The 4,423-nt window shown below is 29.8% G+C and overlaps 1 long non-coding RNA gene across 1 annotated transcript; it reads right to left on the bottom strand.

The window, feature by feature from the left end:
* Positions 1-1,220: 1,220 nt before the first annotated feature.
* On the bottom strand, positions 1,221-3,958 carry LOC134232273 (uncharacterized). The gene is made up of 3 exons (XR_009984739.1): positions 3,674-3,958; positions 1,773-1,888; positions 1,221-1,360 (listed from the first exon to the last, which is right to left on the bottom strand). It is a non-coding gene; the product is annotated as an uncharacterized LOC134232273 (long non-coding RNA).
* Positions 3,959-4,423: the final 465 nt, after the last annotated feature.

Genomic DNA, 4,423 nt, shown 5'->3' with positions numbered 1-4,423 from the left:
AATAAAAAAAAAAATATATAAATTAATATTTTTCAGCGGGTGTCCTCAAGCTTTTATCAGACATATCAGTTTATAAAAAAAAAAGCTTTTTTATTCCAATTAAAAGGGGGAAAAGAAAACTTTATGTCTCCACTTAAAAAAAGGGTGTTAAAACATAAATAGACACTTACCTGTGAATCTGTCCCATTTCCTCAGTTGTGCTGTCTCTTCTTTTTTTCTTCCTTCTTTTCTTTGCAAAAAAAATTTAAAAATCATTTGGTAAGTTTGAGGATGAATTTAAATTTAAAGGAAATACTTAAATATATTTCTTTAAAAAATAAATGTATAATAAATTTAAATAATCAAAAAATTTCCTGTTGCATACTTTTCAAAAATTACTTTACATGTATAAGACTGAGCCGGGTACATGTAAAATCGTTAAATACATGAACACATTACTCAAGCACATGCTTTATACCTGTTGTATTTTTTTAAAATAGGGCAAATGACTATATAGTTTGATCAATGATGACCGAAATATACATGCATGCTGGAATTTTAATATGACTAATAATTTGGATCAGTCATGTTCTTAAAAATTATCACTGGTGATTTTAATACACTTAAACCCACATACATTTTTTAACCATGATAAATTTTTAAATTTGTTTAAAATTTTGTAAAAATTTGGTCATTTAATATGTAAAAAAGTTTATTTTCTAAGACATTGCATTTGAACTCTTTCTTAAAAAGCTTTAATGTATCTTGATGGCCCAAAAATTTTCATTTTTAAAAAAATCTGTATTTTACAATAATTTGCATATTAATGTTTTCAGTTTCAAAAAAATTTAATTTTTGATAAAATTTTGCAAAAAAATTTTTTTCAAAATTATTTTCAAAACACACATAATTTTTAAATAATAAAAGCTGATTTCTTTCTAATAACATGGTAAAAACATGTATAAAACAATGTGTACTTTTATCTTATAAACAACAAATTAAGGAAAAACAGATTACTGAATGAAAAATATGCAACTTAATGAACTTTAATATTGCCCAAGTTAAATTCCTTGGGTCAAATTGCATGCAGCCCCAGCACAGTCTATTAACAAAATTTCACTTCTTACATACCAGTATTATACCAAGTCATTAACTTATAGTTTTTATTAAATGTTAAAAATCAATAAATTCCATTTTTTTTTTTTTATTCAACAGAGAAACTGCTAACAAAATGGTCACTACTTACTTTTTACCACATACACACAGAATGAGAAAGTAAACAGAGAGAATCAGCCCAAGCCCCGAGACTGCTAGAGCAGGAAGGAAGTGGGGTCCTGAGGTCTGCTCAGGCATTGTTCTTCCTCTTCACGTCTCCAGCCATCTACAGACAAAGAGGAAGTTCAAACGATTAACGGAAATATAACATATGTACAATATCGTCCCTTTCAAACTGGCCTTTTGATATCATATGACAAAAGACTCATCATTAAATTAAACAATATTATCACATTCTTCATTAAATTAAACAATATTACAAGTATCATATTATGTAAAATTTAAAACTTCTCATTTATGTTAATTTTAAAAAATCCCGTATAACATGTATTAATACAGCAACTTCTTTTATAAATATCCATGACATCTTTTTATACAACAAGCAAGTGCAAGTTTATTATTATAAGGAAGAAAAACTTTGATGGTTGAGTGATCTGTTAAATTACTTTTTCTCAAAATCTTTCCACTGTAAATGAAACCTGATTCATATGTTTACTTAACATAAAGAAATCCCTTACTTAAATGGAAGGAGTTCACTTTTTGAGGAATTTTAAAATCTCAAATTATGACTTCATCCTCCCGCAGTCATTTGCTGGATATCTTCAGCATGTCTTGTTATATTTCTTACATATATCTGAAATGAATGGAAAAAGTAGGTCAGTGTGAACGAATAGATTGATAACTTAAAGATGAAAAATGTGGAATGTGTAATATCTATATAATCATAGATAAATGTGTGATATCTTCATGTATACTATCTTGTTCATAAAGGCTGTTTTTTTTTTTTTTAAATAGAGCGCTACTGTGGAAATTGCATAACTTTTTACATATCTAAACTTTTTCAAGAGTATTCATGTACATTGTATTAGAAATGATTATACACAGATTAAAACATGAAATATGAGACACAACCCTTAGTTCTCACATTGAGTCTGAATGATACTGCATTCAAAACAAGAATTTAATTTCCCTTTTCATAGAATTAAATAAATTTGCTTTTATTTTCAGCACAAATTTAAAACATGCTAATATACGGCAAAATTAAAACAAACGTACAGGAATCCTCTGTTGTATGCAATAATGATTGAAAAACATCTAAAAGGGAAAAGGGCTGTCAACAGGTCAAGATGGACAAAGTCATATGTTCATAAAATTGGCAAGGAAATTTTAACCACAGATAAAATTTTTTTTTAATTTGTTGCTAGAAATTTGTGAAATTCCACTATACATGTAAAGTATATGAATTATCACAAGGCTATTCAATCAGACCGATTGCTTCCCAAACTATTTCCTTAAAACACTTTTGGCCACTTGAGGTACTAAATTAATACAACTGTAATATGCCTTTCTTTGCACTAATTTTCCTGCCATATGCTCTTGTATTTTTTAAATACATATCTCCCACCTAACAAATGATTGGCTTACATACTATACATACTAATGTCAACCAAACATCTGAAAACAGGTCTATTTGAAAAAAAAAAAAACATATGTCACTGAATGTTTTTAAATCAAGAATACAAAACATAACTAACAGCTGTTTAACATGTTTAAGCCATATTTAGGTTTCTATAAAAGCAGTTATCACTGCATCATATCTAAGACTCGGGGAGAGTCATTCACATTTTAACACTGTATCCTAAATATATGCATTACTGAGATTCAAAAGGTTTTAAAATTGCATGGTTCAGTTACAAAACACTAATGCACACAATCCAATATCTTAAAATTCTCTGTCTTACATACATTTGGTGAAAACATTCTCTAAAACCAGTCTTTTGAAGAACACACCCATGAATATCCACAATACATGTATATAAACAGGTAAATTCCAGGTAGTCAACAACCTTACTGTTTATACCTGGATGAAATCTATATTTACAAGGAAATACCAATGTTAATATGTCCACGGATCTCTGTGTTCAGCTACAACATAGTAAAAGGGAAATCCAAAACCTTTTTGTGGGAAAAATTAGCAAATCTTTACATGAAAAACAAATGTCAAAAAAATTATCTCTCAAGGTTTATCGTATAGCTTTAAAAATACGTCTTGCTAATAGGACATATCAAAAGTGTTATAATGTCACAAACTGCAAAGGACGATAAAAACATTCTTCAATTTCTATCTGCATATTTAAAATTATTCAAAATAAAAAAACATCTTGTCAATTGGACATATCAGAATTGTCACATCACAAACTTATATTCATAACAAATACTTCAATTTACGATGCATTTATAATTTTTAACTTAACAAGTTTCCCCCATTCATTTGACAAATCATTTAACAATTTTATATCTGAGTTTTAAGTCAAAAGAATTAGGGAAGTAAAAACCCTCTCATTTTATTACATTTATCAAATAATAGTTTGCACCATTTAATCGCTGGGCTAATTACTTCACCTGAGATGGTGATTACCTGTGTTGTCCTGTCCCTATGTTTACATACAGGTGAGTCACACAGATCACTGAATTAATCCCCTGATGTGCATTTTAATTAAGTGCCTACCACCAATCCGCCCCAATAAAAGAAATTCACAACTACTGACTCATCCAGGGAAGAACATCTATACTACCACACCACCCTTCATTCTAATATATACAGTTTACAATTTTATCTGTCTGGTTAACCTTCTGTCACTTCAAATCACAAACTCCTTCCAATGCCTTCTATTCAACACAGAATTCTGCAGGCCCAAAAATAAGACAACATCCTTCCTTTTCCTTCAGTGAGATTAAATATCTTCAAGTACATCAAAGAGCATGTTATCTTAATATACTTACACTCCAGAGAAATTACAACTGACCCATGTCATTGAATGAGCTGGGGCCAGATAAAAACAAGTTCTGGGAGAATTCGTCCCCCTATCTAATTGAGTGACCTGCAGAACTCCATCTAGTGTACTCGGCCAGATTTGTGTATTGGTTTGGAATGCCTGTGTCATGCGGTTCCCAGCGAGTTAATGTCTCTCTCATTGACAACTATAAAGGCCCGTTTCACGAGACTTAATTACTTTACATTAATTAGTGTACTTATGTGCTCCAGGGTATTTTTAGCATCTCATCAATCGGAGTTTTAGTACATGTATATCACACTTATTTTATGCATTGATAAAGTATTGAGAAGCTGGGACTGATAAGCAAGTAATGTGCAAGTATGTTGAAATTG

Source organism: Saccostrea cucullata, unplaced genomic scaffold (assembly GCF_032062105.1).
Source record: "Saccostrea cucullata isolate Sc308-1 unplaced genomic scaffold, CSIRO_AGI_Scuc_v1 ctg23626, whole genome shotgun sequence".
NCBI lineage: Eukaryota > Metazoa > Mollusca > Bivalvia > Ostreida > Ostreidae > Saccostrea > Saccostrea cuccullata.
The sequence above is the reverse complement of the archived record's forward strand: the minus strand, read 5'-3'. Positions and strand labels throughout refer to the sequence as shown.